The 17536-nt window shown below is 33.9% G+C and overlaps 1 protein-coding gene across 1 annotated transcript in view; it reads left to right on the top strand.

The window, feature by feature from the left end:
• LRBA (LPS responsive beige-like anchor protein) overlaps positions 1–17536 on the top strand; it is a 694736-nt gene that overhangs the window by 524773 nt on the left and 152427 nt on the right. The window lies entirely within an intron of this gene.

Here is a 17536-nt window from a genome sequence, read left to right as displayed (position 1 = left end):
TTGAAAGTTTTTGAAAAATGCATGATAAAGTTGGTAACAGTGAAAAATATTTACAGTTGTATTCTTTTTTCTGTATACATTTAGGAAGACATTATTCTAAAATATTAACTTCTTCAAATGGTGTTAGTATCATGGATACTTCTCACCAGCACTTGTATTAAAAGACAAGTACCTGTACACTACTACAGGTGTCCTACCTGATCTCTTTGCCACCTCTTGCCCTTGTCTGATTCATCCCTCACTACCAAAATGAATTTTCTTTAAATATAATTTTGAATTACAGAAATCCAGTGATTAAACCTTTTTTAACTTAGTTATTCTGAATGCAGAATTATTCTTTCCAGTTCAGAGTTTTGCATTCTCTGCCTTTAATGTTCATCTCCTTAGTGAGTGGCTGACTCTAGTCCTGTAGGTCACCTCCTCACGGAGACCATTACTATTTTCATTCTGTGATATTCTGTTCTCTGTTTCTTTCACAGCACCTAAAATATCCTGCATATTATATACCCTTCTACCTGTTTTGGTTCTTTTTGTCTCCCCTACTGAACTCCATATGAGAGAGTTCTTGTTCACCATTGTTTTTCTCAAGCCTAGCACAGGGCCTGCCATTCAGTAAATGTGTTAAATGATAAAATATATATGACATTTTCCCCAAGTTATAAAATATTAACTGTATTCAGTTGTTTAAATATAAAACATATAAATAAGCAAAAAATACTCCTTATTACCACATATCAGTAAGGAATGACTACATTTTATATTTCTATATGCATATACATTTATCACACTGTTTTTTAACTATTTTCCCATATCTTAGGTTCTTCAAGAACTCTCCTTTTCTGTCCTAGATTATCAATAAATAGAATATCCTGTATCACCATTTTGTAATATAGAATAAGGACATATTTCTTTTTAGTTTTTTATCATAGAGAATTTCAAGCATATACAAAAGTAGACAAATTAGCGTAATAAATTTACATCAACTAGTAACCCTGCTTCGGTAATTATCAACTCATAGTTACTCTTATTTTATTTTTATATTCATTTTCTTTCTACTTTCTCATATTACTTTGAAGTGAATCCTAGATATCATATCATTCTATTCATAAATATTTCAATATGTACTTCTTTTTAAGGTTTCTTTTTAAAGCATAACCATAATTCCATTAGCAAACCTAAAATATTAGCAATAATTTCTTAATATCATCAAAAGCCTAGTAAGTATGACATTCCAATTGAATTACAACTTTCCGTAATCCTTTTTAAGTGTGTTTATTCTCATCAGGATCCAAATAAGGACCACACAGTGCATTCAGTTGATACTAATTAAGTCTTAAGTCTCTCCTGTAGGTTTCTCTTCCATCTTTTCTTTCTTTCCAATTGATTAGTTGAAGAAACATAGTTTGTCTTATATCTTTTCTCACAGTATGGATTTTGTTTATTGCATCCCATTGGAATAGTCTAACAGGTTTCTCCACTTTCTGTATTTCTTATAAATTGGTAGTTGGTTCCAGAGATTGATAGAATTCAGGTTGGATATTTGTGGCAATTCTGCTTCATAGGAAGTTTTCGCATTCTTCTCATAGAAGGCATGTAATACCTTCTTTGCTTCTCTTTTGTGGTGTTAGTTGCCATTGATATTTAATGCCTGGATTCACTGGTTATGTAATCATTGCAAAATCATGATATTTACCATCTCTCACTTTAATTTCATTTATTATTGAGACTCATTCTGTAACAAGATGCTTCCCTTAATCTACTACTAGGTTATTCAGTGGTACATTGCATTGGAAAAGCTGAATAAAAGTTTGGGGTTTTTTTCTCTCTTTATTTCATTTTCATAACAGTGACTGGTTCCTAACATCTTCCAGTGGGACCTAACTTTCTACAAAAACATCTTAATGAATTCACAGACATAAATGTATTTGACGTTTCAATCCATTGCAGTGATTATTTTTACTGACATTCACTCAGTTGTTCCTGTTTTTTACCACAGGGAGCTTCTTTAAGTTGCTCCTGAGTCATTTTGATATAATCTTAGTAGTCTTTGATAACTTCCATACTCTCTGACAGAGTGCTCCAGTCTTAACCCTTATGATTTCTGGCCCAGTTCTAGAACCATCTGTTTCAAATGTTTCTCGGTGATCAACTTGAGAATGTGCCCCTAACATGGCCAGTTCAACCTGCATATGGAGGATGGCTAGATTGTACCATCAGCGGCCATCTTAACCCAGCCCTCAGCTGACCATAAACACATGACTGAGTGTAACCAAGAGCAACTACATCTGGTTTTTGTTTTTTTGTTTGTTTGTTTGTTTTTAGAAAAAGGAAAGTCTTACTTACATCTTGGTATCATATTTGTTCTAAGACCCTGTAGTATTCACTGGAATCTGTAAAACTCTCTAATCGAATAATTGAGGACTATGTATTAGGTTGACCTGTATAGTGAGTCATGCAGTAGGTCAATAATAAAAACTTGCCAGCTCTTTAATTCTCAGGCTGTTATATCCTACTCTCTTTCCATTATTTGAATTTTATGTACATAAAAGTAAAAATCTTATTTTTACTCCTTTAATTTATTAAAATGTAAAATTCGCTTCACAAAATGTATTTAAACATTTTGTTTTTTAGACTTTCTTCTGTTTAGACTTCTATTTAAGCACATAGCTTAAGATTTTGTTGTTGTTGTTGTTGTTTAGAAAATTTTTTGGTGGGCTCTTCAAGATCCGGTGGGTAGTAAGATGGATTGTGGACAGGGTGCTTGTTTCTGTCCTGGTAGAGCAGTTACCAATGATGATAAGCGTGAGGCTATTTGGATATTTCCGCTGAGGTTGTATTTGTTTTCTGCCATCATTGTACCTGACCAAGAGCTCCTGTTGCCTCCTCCTACCACTGTTCTTTGCCAACTGTCTCTATTTTCTGCCTCTTTTTTTTTTTTTTTTTAAAGATTTTATTTATTTATTTGTCAGGGGAGGGGACACAAGCAGGGGGAGCAGCAGGCTCCCTGCTGAGCAAGGAGCCCAATGTGGGACTCAATCCCAGGACCCCAGGATCACAACCTGAGCTGAAGGCAGATGCTTATCCAACTGAGCCACCCAGGCATCCCTATTCTCTGCCTCTTGTCTTGGTTCTCTATCTCACTGAAAAAATCTTACATGACCAGAGGAAAGCTTCCAAAGCAGTTTTGTTTTTTTTTTTTAACTATATGGTTTCTTTTGTTATGACAGTTCATTAAAGTAATACCAGCAAAATGCCATAATGTATTATTTGCCAGCTAAATAGAATCCTTTATTAAAATTGAATTTTACTTGTATGTTATAGCTATTTCTATAGAACTTGCCAAATACTTTTGCTGGGTGGGTAAAATACTGTTTTAACTAATGCCTTTGCAATTTATATTCTGTATAAGATAAATAAGGCCATTTTTATGCCCCACTAGATTACCAATAGTAATTTTGCTTTTTTTATTTTGTTAGATTTGTAAAAGTAGTAGAGGGCCTCAAAACTAAAGGAGTTGCTTTCATTAGTCTTTCCATATATGTCCATATCCACTATATAAAGGCGTAAATATAATTTTGATGATTTGGTGCCTTTAATCGTAGTAGTGCTACCCATTTTTATATTTTGTGAGATTTTTTGAGAGATTAGTACTTTGGGCTGAGGAAAGAATATAAAGAATGCTTTCAACAAGAACTAAAGGACAATAGTTGAATAATGAATAGTAGTGTAATTAGCAGGGCTGGGAAGAAGTGGGAAGCTCTAACACTCAACCACATATCTTATAACTTATAAAGCAGTGGTAGTTCAAATGCTATAACAGTCATTCAAGTTCAAGAAAATGGAATTCTAGTACTAATTGTTTTCATTAAATATTGATGGATATAAGTGATTTTGGAATTAACTACATTATTTTAAGTGAAATAAGCATGTTCGATTTTTGAAAATTGTGCTTTGCATGTATAAAGTGGTAGTAATTATTTACTTTATAACAATATCTCATTCCTTTTGGCAGTAAAATCTTCCATAATGTTAACAGTGTGATTCAATTTTCAGATATCTGTTTACATGCATATTTCAGGGAATATATCTTATACACAAGATGAGTTGTATCTGTCTGAGTAATGATTATAAGAGATTTATATTGAAATTTTCCCATAGTATACATTTAGCAAACATTACTATTTGTTTAAATAAACTTGTGGAATTGTAGAAAACATTCTGTGCAAAGCTTTATTTAAAATGTAGACAGATCTTATTCCCATTCTTTAACAGATTATATACCCTGACTGGCTTTAAAACATATTGAATTATTTATGCATATTTATGTCCATTTAATTTTCTCAATGCTATTTTTTCAGAGGAATTTTAGCAGCTATGATACAAAGCTACAATTTTACTTGGTAATTTCTATGTTACACAGGGAATTTTCTTTCTGAAGCTGAATTAGTATAATCAACACCCTTTCTTCTATATTATTTTTCTGATCATTCTTTGTGAAAAGAGTTCAATGAAAGACGTAAAAAAATGTCTTCTTGAAGGTATAAACTTTTATTTTATGCACACTATCTCCTTATAATAATTTCAAATTAATATTGCCACTCTGTTGAGAAGATCGAATATAGTCTGTACAGAAGATCAAATAGAAAATCTGCTGAAAATTAATTTCTTATATGTTTTGAGAAAGCCTTCATTTAACATAATGGTTTAATTTATTCTTTCAAAGCTAAAAAAAGTAGGAATGAATTTTGAAGTTGATTTTTTTCCTTCACTTTCCCAGTTGTTTCATCACTGGTCTACAATTCTGACTGTTGAGAAGACAGATCTAACCATGCATGGACTTGGGAGAGACATTAATCTATATTTTACAATTATACATAGATTTTTATATTTTGACAACCTCATTGGGAGAGATAGGAATGAACGTTTTCTTTTTGTCTTGTCTTTGTAAGAAATTATAATTAGGACAGGAATGTATTTATAAAATGTCATATCATAAAAACAAATTATGATGGCAGAATGTTTCAGTATCAGGGCTTTCTTTGTAGATTAGAAAGATTTTCTCTGCCACCGTGATTTCTTCTTTTCCCCGTAGTAGGAAATGGATTGTGTAAACCAGTTTTCTAAAAGAGGAAAGCCCAGATACTCTGAGGAAATTATTTCTCTTCTAATTGATTCACATAATTATTTTCAATTATTTAATATATATATGTATCATAACTTCAGTGCCTATTCTAAAAAATGAGTTTGTTCTTACATTGAAAAGCAGTCACTAACCATTAGCTTCCAAATGAAAACTTAGCTATAGATTAGCTATAGGGGGGAATATGCCACTTTATTATTGTTAACTAATATTTATTGAGGACTTACTTTTGTCAAGCTCTTATTTAAGTATATTATATGTGTTAACTTTTTTTTAATCCTCACAAAGTCCTTATAAGGTAGGCCGCATTATTCACTGTCTTTTTTACAGAGACAGAAACTAAGGCAGTATGAAGTTAAGCAAGTTGTACAAAGTCACACAGGTAGTGGCTAGCACCAGAATTTAAACACTAAGCCAGTGTTTTTCAAACTGCAGTTTACAACTAGCATTTTAAAAAAACGAATAGAAAAACTTAAAAAGTAATAACTGTGGAACAACAAAATAAACAAAAACCAAATAAACAAAAAACAAAATCAAACCTATAAATGTAGAAAACAAATTGATGGTTGCCAGCAGGGAAGGGGTGGGGGTTGGGCAGAATGGGTATAGGAGAGTGGGAGATACAGGCTTCCAGTTATGGAATGAATAAGTCATGGGGATGAAGGCACAGAATAAGGAATTTAGTGAATGATACCATAATAATGACATGTTGGAAAAGATGGTACCTACACTTGTAGCAAATCAGCATAATGTATAAACTTAATATATATATAAACATAAATAATGTATATATAAATGTATACATAAATAATATATAAATATAATGATAAATCACTAATTATGTACCTGAAACTAATGCAATATTGTGTGTCAACTACACTCAAAATAAATAAATATGTAGATATTATAGAGAAAAAAATGAGTAGAAGGATATAGCATAAGATTAAAAAAAAAAGTATCAGTGTGCATTATATATGAATCTTTGGCCTAAGCCACACATGTGTGTACATACATGTGTGTGCACTGGTTTATGGTTTAAGGTGACATATTTCTTACTAAAAGTTTGGGCCCAGAATGTTTGAGAAGTATTGCAGGGTGCCATACCGCCTTTTGGCATCAAGTTCTAAGTCTGTTTTAATGTTATTTTGTCAAGTTGCCTTTCACCTCTCATGCTGAAATACATGGTAAAGTGTAACCAGCATTCCAGTGCTTTAAAAAGGAAAGCTTTTCCAAATTGTTCCTCTTAGTGTGTTTGTTCTGGGTTATTCCCTAAGCTTTTTTTTTTTTTTTTTTTTTTTGGACTAAGCCTGTTTTATGAAAAAGCTGAATCTTTGGCTAAAACTGTTGAATCCCTGATGTTACAACTTGAGTATTCATTTATTTTTTCATTTGTTTATTTGATAATATTGTGTGCCAGAGACTCTTAGTTTAGAAATTCAAAATAACAAGGTAGTTAACTACTATCCTACTAAAAAGTAAACTGAAGATTGAGGTAAAAAAGCGGAAATGACTAATGTATAAGCAAGTATTTTATTTTTAAAAGATTAGAGCTTACATTCTTAAAATGAAGGAAAATCCTAAAAGAGAGTTTGAGCTAGAAGGAAAAGAAAAATCATCCATTTTTCAGCTTTATAGTGCTAGAGCCATGTAAGCTTGTTCTTTTGGTTCAGGGTGCAGAAAGAAGAATTAGGGGAAAATGAACCTGCACCAGGATTGCCTGATTCTTCTTTGCAGTGTAGGAATTCAAGGAGAATTCACTATGATCATATCTTCAATCTGAATTTTAAATTTTGGTCCAAGCCCTAATAAATCATAGTTTTGTTTTGTTTTTTTCAACCTATGTTATAATGTTATGCCATTCACAACTCTGTTAACAAACTAGCAGCTTCCGGTGCCCTAATCTGGATCAAAATGTTTCTGAAGAGTAAATTCTCAGATAGCATAAGTGAACTGAATGACAAAACTCTCTTGAATGTACTTATTTGCTTATGAGTTGCCATTATTTGTCCTTAGTATTTATCGTTTCTTCTTCTCTCTCTTTGGTTAAAGGAAAAGTAGGTGATTTTCTTTCCATGTCCCTCATTTATCTTTTACCATTTGGTTGTGTATTTTTATATGTGAGATATTTCTCCCTAACACACACATTTAATATACAGCTTCATCTTGACCTGGAATTGACTACCGACATTTAACTGTTGTTGATCAGACAGCACTTCTTTATCTCTTTAAGTTTTAAGTGCTGTTTCTGACGAATGCCAGTCCTTTTAGTCCTGTTCTGTAACAGATATACCAGGAATCAGTATGCCATCTAGATGTCACAGAGGGAAAAGAACACTCTTTTGGGAGGGGGAGGGGAATATTGTTTAAATATGATAGGTGTTACAACACCCCCTTTTAAAAAATTTATTAGGCTTTAGTCAAATCGAAGGAACTCAAATTTTATTAAAAACCTTGTGATTTTACAACAGTAAGTAATAGATGTTAAAGCATTTCAGTAAAACGTAAATACAGAGAAAGAAAATAATTATCCCGTGCTTGGATTTTGGTGTTTGTTTGTTTTGTTTTGTTTTGTTTTGTTTTTTTGCTAATAAAATATATTTAAAGTACTTTAATTTTGGCATCAAATATGGATGCTGTTATATGCCACATTGATGTTGGATATTTTGGTATAAATTATCTCTCTTGCCTTGGGGAGTTTACAGTCTAATCAGCTGAAGAATGATGTGGGGGAAGTTTAGAATCTATTTGTTAGATTGTGAAGGAAGCCCTATGGGGCCTTCCTTTGTAAACAAAATTTTACATATGCTATCTCCTTGATCCCCTCAACAATACTATAAGGAATGTGTTATCTTTATTTTACAGATAAGGAAACTAAGATCTAGTGAGGTTAAGGATCTCCCCAAGGTCACACATTTTCCAAGTGTTAAGGCTGAGATCTCAGATCTGTCTCTGTCAGTGAACTGGTAGACTTTAGGAATAAGTGGAAAGAGTATTTTAGATTGAGTGTTTGCATTTGTGTCTACTTCTTTCCAAAACCTAACCATTCTTTCCTTTATCTTGGCAAAAGGAAAGAGATATGTAACTTTTTGGAGAAATTATACCAGAGAAGTTTCTTATTTGAGAACACCAAGAACAGCAGAGGAGGGGTTGATGGGAAGGAATGGAAACTGGAGGATGACCTGAAAGCTTTAAGTACTGAATAGTGAAGACCCCCAGATCCCTTTTGCTGTCATGCTATCAGAACTCTGGCAGCTTATACCAGCCCCACCCTTTAAGACAGAAGATTGTATCGCGCTTTGAACATATTGACTGGCTCAAGACAAAAGACCGAAAAAATGTTAACATTTAGGGATCCTTCTTGAAGCCCATCTGATTACCCTTCAGTGAAGTCTGTCAGCTCACAGTGCTACTTAGGTTCAATAAACTTCAGTCAGCTCTTTTGTGCCTTGTTCTAAAAGTGAAGTTACTACCAAGTGTTAGCAAACATTTAAAGACAGTTTCCAGTGTGAAAGATAACAAAGACTAAAACAAGTAGAAAAATAAAAATAAACCAGAAGAAACAAAGACAATTTAGGAAACAGAAAAAGCCTTACAAGCAAAATCAGAATAAATGTCCTCATAGAGATAATAGAAAACTATCACATTAATAGAAAAAGGAAAACCATGCTCTAGAAAGTAGAATATTGGTACAGATGGTTTTCAAAAAATATACCAAAATGATATGTGAAAGTAGCCTAGAAAGTTAAAATTAGAGGACTACAGTAGGAAATCTTTGGACTTAGATAACACATTATCTGAGTCTGCTTTCATTTATTAATAAGGGACCTTTCTCAGTTACTTAATTGGTGATGGGGGGCTCTTATATAGCAAACTGCTATGTATTTTTATATGTAGTATTATATAGTTATTTATATGCTACTGAAGGAAAATTATCATGGGTACACTGACCTTAAACTTTAAATTATTATTTGTTCAGTGTGATGTATTTAGTTTAAAATGTGGTTGTGCCACTCTTTCCTCAAAATGTGAAATAAGTTTAGCAAAGTGTGAACATACATATGTATATTTGGAGAGAGAGAGATTGTGTTGCATTTACAAAATTTGCTGAAGTTTTGTTTTTAAATCAGGAAGTCAGTCTGTTTTTTGTGACCTTTGTTAAAATTTACCTTTTCTAAGTATTTTGCAGATTTGATTTTCTACCTTCTAGTAGAAGTTTTTAAATGAGTCTAACAGAGGTTAACCTTACACTTAATTTAAGCAGCCTTCAATGACATTGTTTTTTAACATTAGTCAGAATATGATAAACTGAAGTAACTGAAATGGATTGTGGTTAGTATTACTGTCAGGGTGATGAATAATCCTGACATACACCAGCAACACACTGCCAGTCAGTAATCCTCAAAGTGAAGTATTTATTCTCTAATCATCTGAAGTTACTATGGTGTGGAGTGACCATTCATTATTATTTATAAATGAATTGTTTTATTTACACAGCATTGCCAGTTTATCCCTTAATCCTTCCCGTTTTCTTAGTTTAGTGCTGGGTGTACTAACTTGGGTAGATTCAGAGTAGGGAACATATACCTACCATGAATTTACATAAAGATTGTTTTCAAAACACCTAGAAATTGGGTTGTGTTTTTTAAAGTTTTTGTTTAAAAAAATTAAACTTAAAGTTTAGTATTTGTAGCTTTCTTTATATACTTGTGTGTGTCAAATTTTCAACTTCTCATTCTTGTATTTCCCTCTGATATTCAAAACTTATTTTTATGTGAATTTGTAGTATTTGGGGGGGCAGTTACTACTTTTCTTTTAGTTGAGGGTTAATTGGCCTACAACATTCTATTAGTTTCAGGTGTACAAAATAGTTATTGATATTTGTATATATTGCAAAATGATCGCCACAGTAAGTCTAGTTAAACATCTATAGTGTGCATTTTAGAGTGGGTGATGTAGTATCTTTTTTTAAAGTCACATGTCCACATTTCTGTCCAGTTCTTTATTCCCAAAGTCCACTTAACTTGAATTCAACATTAGTTTATGTTGAACAAATGTGATGATTCAAATAATTACTAATTTGCTGGTTAACTTTTATAGACATTATTCTGAGGACTGGGCCAGGAACAAAAGTGAACGAAATAGTCTTCACTTTTTAAAGAGTCTTATAACTTAATGTATGTTATATATGAACCATTTATAGAAGAATAATCTAAGCAGAAACATTTTATTTCTGTGTGACTTAATTTTAAACTCTCCCACTTTTAGAAAAGGATTTTTGTTTTTTAATGTGAGTTCATGATTTATGATGTGAACCAGGTTTTTGGAAGTGGAAAAAGGATAAATTCTAAAAACAAAAAACAATGGCTCAATATAAAAAGGGAGAATAGACAATTAGTTACATTTTTTAACGTTAAGAGGAAAAAAAAATTAGTAGTTTCACTTAGAAAGATATCCTGTAGGTGCACCTGGCTGGCATAGTTGGAAGAGCATTCAACTCTTGATCTCAGGGTTGTAAGTTTGGGCTTCACGTTGTGTGTAGAGATTACTTAAAAATCTTTATAAAAAAAAAAAAAAAAGGAAAGATATAGCCTGTGAAACTGTATTAACTCTTTTACTTTAAAAATGTGTTTTGATTAAGTTAATAAATCAGTGAAGTTATAAGTCTAGCGTGACATATCTCAGCAAATTGTTTGAAAATCTGGGTGATACCTTTCTGATGAATAGGCAAGATAATTAAAAGACATTAGTAGCATTCAGAACTGTTCAGATCATTTATAGCCCTATTGTTTAATGCCCTTGATAAACTTGAGGTATTACCTTCTTTATTGTATCTTTGTAAGATTCTGTCAGGGGCCCTAATTTGTTCAACAATTTCACTAATATCACAAATTGATCATACAACTCACTTTGCGGTAATGAAAACAAAAAATTTTAAGTGATTTTTGCATAATAAAATGCATGAAATATTTGAGTGAAATGTGAAACAAAAATGTGAAGTTTTACATTTAGTCTTAGAAATTTGTAGTACAAAAAACAGGAAGAAAGGATAAAGAAAAGTTGGAGTTAAAAGTATCAGTGGCAGTAGTGTTGTTAATGGGAGAGAAGATCAAAATGTGGCATTTGTTCCTGGCGTGTAGCCTCTGGTCACTTAGAGGGGACTGTTTACTCCAAGAGACCTGTCAATTCATCATATACATGTGTATATATGAGAGAGACTATCTTACTGAAAAAGTTGAAAGCTTAGTTGACTATATGCTTACTATTAACTAACAGTGATTTGGCTTTTCTAAAAACAAATTGGGTCAAACATAATTATTATTACACTCTTATATTATGGCTTATAATGTGATCTATTTTTAATCTGTCATGTAGGTGCAAGGTAAGTATTGAGCATCATTTTTTTTAAAAATGGAAGTCCAGTTCTTTCAATACCATTTTTTGAGAAGACCGTGTTTTCTCATGAAATGTCTTGGCACCTTTGTTGGAAATAAATTGCTATAGATGTGTGGGTCCATTTCTAAACTGTGTTCTGCTCAATCAGTTTATCTTTTCTTACATACATACCACACAGTATATCTTTTCTTATAGCTTTATAGTAAGTCATAAAGTCAAATCATGTGACTCCTTTTTTTTTTAATTACTTTAGCTATTCTGGTTTCTCTATTTTTCATATAAATTTTAGAATTAGTTTATCAGTCCTGCTGAGATTTTGATTGAGATTATATTTCATTGGTAGGCCATTTTTACTAAAAATTATGTGTTAATAATACTGAATCTTTCAGTTCATGAATGTGGTTTAATTTCCATTTATTTAGATTTTCTTTAGTATCTCTCTAATGTTTTGCAGCTTTTGGCATATGATTATTATACATACTCTGTTAACTTACCCTTTAAATTTCATGTTTTTTAAGAGTTGTAAAATTTTCAGTTTCAGTTATTATTTCTTATATACAGAAACACAATTAAATTTATACATTGATCTTATATTTTGCAACCTTGCTAGACTTTTTGGGACTTCCTGCATTAATGAATATATAATCTCTGAATGAATACTTACCGGATTATACAGTGTTGACCAGAAGTGTTGAGAATGCCTTGCCTTTGGTCTTAGGGGAAAAGTATTCATTCTTTCACCATTTTGTATATTGGCCACTAGGTTTTTCGTAGATGCCCTTTATCAGGTTGAGGAAATTCCCTTCTGTTTCTAGTTTGTTAAAAATTTTCTTTATCATTGAATATTGTATTTTGTCGGATACTTTTTCTGAAGATAATCATATGGTTTTTCTTTTTTAGTCTGTTAAAATGGTAAGTTTTATGCTAGTTGATTTGGGATTCATTTCTGAGATAAATCATACTTGGTCATGATGTGGGTTTTTTTGGATTTGATTTGTTAATATTTGCCAAAGAATTTTTGCATCTGTGTTCATGAAGGATATTTGTCTGTAATTTCCTTATCTAGTTTTGGCATCAGGGTAATGCTAGAACAAAATCAGCTTTAAAGTTATTCCTTCTTACTCTGTTTCCTGGAAAAGATGGTGTAGAAGTTATTTCATCCTTTAAGTTTTAGTGGAAATCGTTACTGAAACCATTTGGGCCAGGAGTTTTATTTCTGGGAAGGTTTTTTAAAATTTCAAATTAAGTTCACAGACTGAGGGCTGTTCATATTATCTTTCTGTTATTGAATGAATTTTGGTAGTCTGACTAACAGATTTTGCTTATTTCATTTTTTATTCTTGATTTTGGTAGTTTTTTTTTTTCTTTCTCTTCCTCTTCCCCCCACCCCCACCCCCCACCCACTCTGGATCAGCCTGGCTATGGATTTTGTTTATTTTTCTGTTGCTTTTTCTGTGTTCAGTTTCAGGGATCTTTGCTTTTTCTACTATTCTTCTTGATTTGGATTTAATTCCTCTTCTTTTTTAGTATTTTAAGGTGGAAGCTTTAACCTATTGATTTGAGATCTCTTTTCGTTTCTAATGTAAAAAATTTAATGCTACGTGTTTTTCTCAACGCTGATTTACAAGGTCCAACAAATTTTTATATATTGTTTTCATTTTTATTTCATTGAAAATTTTTTCTAATTTTCCTTATGATTTTCTCTTTGACCCATGGATTATTGAGAAGAGTGTTGTTTAATTTCCACAGGTTTGGAGATTTGTCAGACATCTTTCTTTTGTTGATTTCTAGTTTGATTCCATTATGATTGGAGAATATACTTTGTATGATTTTCAGTTTTTAAAATTAGTTGAAATTTGGTTTATGGCTCAGAACATGGTCGGTGTTAGTTAATGTTCCATGTGTACTTGAAAAAAATGTTTCTTCTGTGTTAAGTGTTCTATACATGTCATTTACAACCAGTTAGGTAAAATTGGTTGATAGTGTTGTTCATATCTTAGATTTCTTTACTGATTTTCTGCTTGTTCTGTTGGTTACTGAGAGAGGAAGAGGGTAATATTGATGTCTCCAAAGATGATTTAGATTTGTCTATATATTTTTTCATTTCTGTCCATTTTTGTTTTATGTATTTGAATCATTTGTTTTGGGGTACATGTTATGAGTTGAATTGTGTCTCCCAAAACAATATATTGAAGTCTCACAAGGAAAGAGGTACCTATAGATGTGACCTTATTTGTAAAGAGGGACTTTGCAGATGTAATCAAGTTAAGATGAGGTCATTGGGGTGGGCCCAAATCCAATATGACTGGTGGGTGCCCTTACAAGAAAACTAAAGCACCATGTTAAGACAGACGTCAGGAGTGAATACCATGTGGTGATGGAGACAGGGATTGGAGTTATGTTGCCACAAGCCCAGGAAACACCTTGGGATCCAGGAAACTGGAAGAGGCAAGGAAGCCTCTTCCCTCTAGAGGCTTCAAAGAGAATGTGGCTCTGCCAACAACTTGATTTTGAACTTTTAAACTCCAAAATTGTGAGACAATAGATTTCTGTTGTTTTAAGCCGCTCAGTTTGTGGTACTTTGTTACAGGAATCCTAGGAAACAATTTTAAATTATTATGTTTTCTTGATAAATTGATCCCTTTATCATTATGTAATGTTTCTTTTTATATTCTGTGTTCCGAAGGCTACTTTTTCTGATCTTAATTTAGCCATGACAGCATTATATTGTTACTTGCAGTTATCTTTTTCTGTTACTCTACCTTAAAATATACTTACTTTTTTCCCATAGCTGTGTCCAGTCTGCATGTAAGGTCATAAAAGAATTATCTTCTGATTTTTTTTTCTTTTGTTTCTAGCATTTATATTTGATTCCTTTTTTTATAGTTTCCTGCTCTGCTGAAATTTCCCACCTGTTCATGTAAGTTTCCCACCTTTTCCCCTAGATCTTCTAATATGTGAATTTTAGTTACTTTAAATAACCTTTCTCATAGTTCTAACATCTGCATTCTCTCTGAGAATGGTTCTTTTGATTGCTTTGTCTCTTCACAGTGGGTCATTTTTTTCTTAGTATTTTAAGCATCTCTTAATTTTTGGTTTAATATCAGTAGAGACTGGGATGTGGATACTATTTTATGCCCAGAAATGTGGGTGCCTTTTTGTACGTCAGGCAATTTGTGTGGGGAGTTCAGTCAGTCCAGGCAATAGGTGAGCTCATTTGGGTTTCTTATCATCATTGTTACTTTAAGCACAACACAGACTTCACAGATTCCTCCATTCCTTCCACTTGAATTTGTCCTTAGTATGGATCCTAGGGTCCTAGAGATTTTGTCTCACTGTTTCTGCTCCACTCTCTGGCAGATCCTCTATGCCTGTGCCACTGAGGACTTCTCCCTACTCTCTTTCCTTTCCCCATGAGTAGATTGCTGTTGCTTGATACTCAGTACCAGGCTTATGGTCGGGGTAGGGGAACTCCTTCATTCTCCTGATCCAGCATCACTCTTAAGCAGACCTTGCGGGGTCTTCTCAGTGGGCCTTCTGATTGTTCTTGTCTGTACCCTGCATGACAACCAGACTTTGCCTTGTGTCTGTGGCAGGTCACAGGCATGAGAGCTTTTCTGGTCCCTCTTCCAGTAGTAGCAGACCTCTCCTTTATATCAGTACAGAACCCTGGCTCAAAGAGGGTTTTTTCCCTTTCTCCTAAATGAAAGGGCTTTTGCTTTTATTCTACCCCTGAAGCAGTAGATTTTTGCCTGGTCCTCTGGTAGTATAGAATGTCTTATCTCTCTTCCAGGCCCTGGGATGAGAGCATTTGGTATTCCTCCCCTATCAGCCTAAGGGTTTTGATTCATTTTAAGAGTGAGATTAGGGGAAGTGGGTGGTATTTGTGCCTGTCCTCCTTAATACCAAGTTACATTCTATCTCGAAACTTTCTGATTGTCCAAACCACCTTCTTTGTTCTTTGTGGCTCCCAGTCATTGAGGGTGTGCTAAGACCTGTGAGTGTCCCAAAGCTGAGGGTTTCAGTCAGCAGTAGGTGCAGGCTGATTGGAAGCCAGAGGCTCTGGCAGCAGCTTTTTAAAGTTTGCAAGTAGACTTCTTTTAGGGGAAGACTGGGAGCTGGAAATTGAGCCCTGGTGGGGAGCAGGGGTGGGGGGTGGGGCAGGATAGCCTATTAAAAAACTGTTTGTGTGCTGCAGTCCTGTGGGACCTTGTGAACAGAAGCCCCAGTGGCCATGAGAACTGAGTGACCAAGGGATCCATCTTCTTGGTGGCAGCCATGAAAGCAGAAGCGCCAGACCTGTGCACAAGCTCTTTCCAGGGAGATATTGGTGATTTGGAGAGGGCTACAGGGAAAATGCAGAGGTGGTGTCTCCTGGCTTCTCTGGTAGCAGGGGAGGATTGCACTTCTTAGATGTGTGTTAAGTTAGGATCCTGACACTCAGGCTGCAGCTTTTAAGATGTGCAGCTAGACCTCTTTCAGGGAAGGACTGGGGGACTGGCATTTCTATCTGCTGTCTCAGCACTGAGCACTGGGGGATAGTCAAGCTGAGTTCCTTGAGCTAGTGTAGAACTGTGCGATTTTGGTTTGGTTTTGCTGTTGTCTTATGGTCTCATGGATGTGAGCCTCATTGGCTTTCAGAGCTAGGTGTTCTGGAGGGCCTCTCTCACAGGTGAAAGTCTTAATTGGGGTGCTGGATGTTGGGTCCAAAAATCTTCACTCTTCAAGAAGTTGTGAGTTTTGAGTTCCTTCCCAATTGGATGCTACTATGTTGGAGGTGGATTTATGGCGAGAGTGTGTCACAGCCTTTACCTGTTACTATGTGCGTATTTTCTTGTCATCTGATAATGTAGCTCTGCTAGTTATAGGATTTCTTCAAGAGGGAACTGATACATGTGTAACTGTAGATTTAGTTTGTCCATCGGAGGAAATGAGTTCAGGAACCTCTTATGTCATCATCTTGGACTGGAACGCCTGATGTTAATGGTTTTAACTGTTTCTTTAAGTGGTGAGATGAATCTATCTGCAAATGAATAGGTTTTATTATATCAGCATTGGGCCTCTTTGGTGTATATCGTTTTCATAATTACTTAAAATATTTTTTTTCCTTTGGCCTTGGATTGTTAAAATTGGTGTTTTGTTTTTGGTTTTTTGGTGGTGGGGGGAGGGTTTCCTTCCAGGCATTTAGTTTAACAGTGCCATTGGATTATCAGATTGTTTTAATCAATTTCTGTGCCTTTCTCAAATTCAGGTAAAAACCTATAGTAAAAATCATGTAATATGAGCTGTAGCTGAATAACATAGAACTGCAGAGGCTACTAAATCTACCATTGTGAGCATTTTAAGTGATTTAGATTCTACATAGGCACGATAAGTAAAATGGAATACTTACTTTTTCCCAGGCTGTGTTTGTTAAATTGAAATAGTGGGGTAGGTTTATGTTTAACACCACTTGCAAGAAAGTGTGTTTTCAAGGGATTAAAAACTGCTCTGGTACTTGAAAACAAAAGTGCTTATTTGTTAACTCTAAAAGCCACAGTAGTGTGCCAATGAAATTTTTTTCTTGACAATATTAAATAAAATGTAGAGTGTGTGAAGATAAGTGCCAAACCATTTCAGCCATATATAGCATATGACAAAATACCCTAAAAGCCAAGGTTGAGTAAAAATGCTGATCAGGCTGTTTGTTATACTTGTCATTTAGATAAAAGAGCTGCTACAACTGACACAAAATAGTACTGCACCCCCTAACAGTGGCAACATTGCTTAAATGACAGAGGCTATCCGTTTATTTTCTTCTCTTGGCGGTGGGGGAAGAAGGCAGGTGGTGGAAAAACAGAATAAAATTCAGTGGCTTCTTTAAAAAGCTTTAGCAGCACAGAGAATTTTAAAGGCTCTTATTGGGTTCATGGATATGGATGTATAAATATAGAAGTTAAGAGAAAAGTAAAACCATAAACTTTGGGGACAATATTTTCCTTTTTGTTCACCTTTTTTTTAAAG

The sequence above is a fragment of the Martes martes genome (assembly GCF_963455335.1).
Source record: "Martes martes genome assembly, chromosome: 2".
Classification (NCBI taxonomy): Eukaryota; Metazoa; Chordata; class Mammalia; order Carnivora; family Mustelidae; genus Martes; species Martes martes.
The sequence above is the reverse complement of the archived record's forward strand: the minus strand, read 5'-3'. Positions and strand labels throughout refer to the sequence as shown.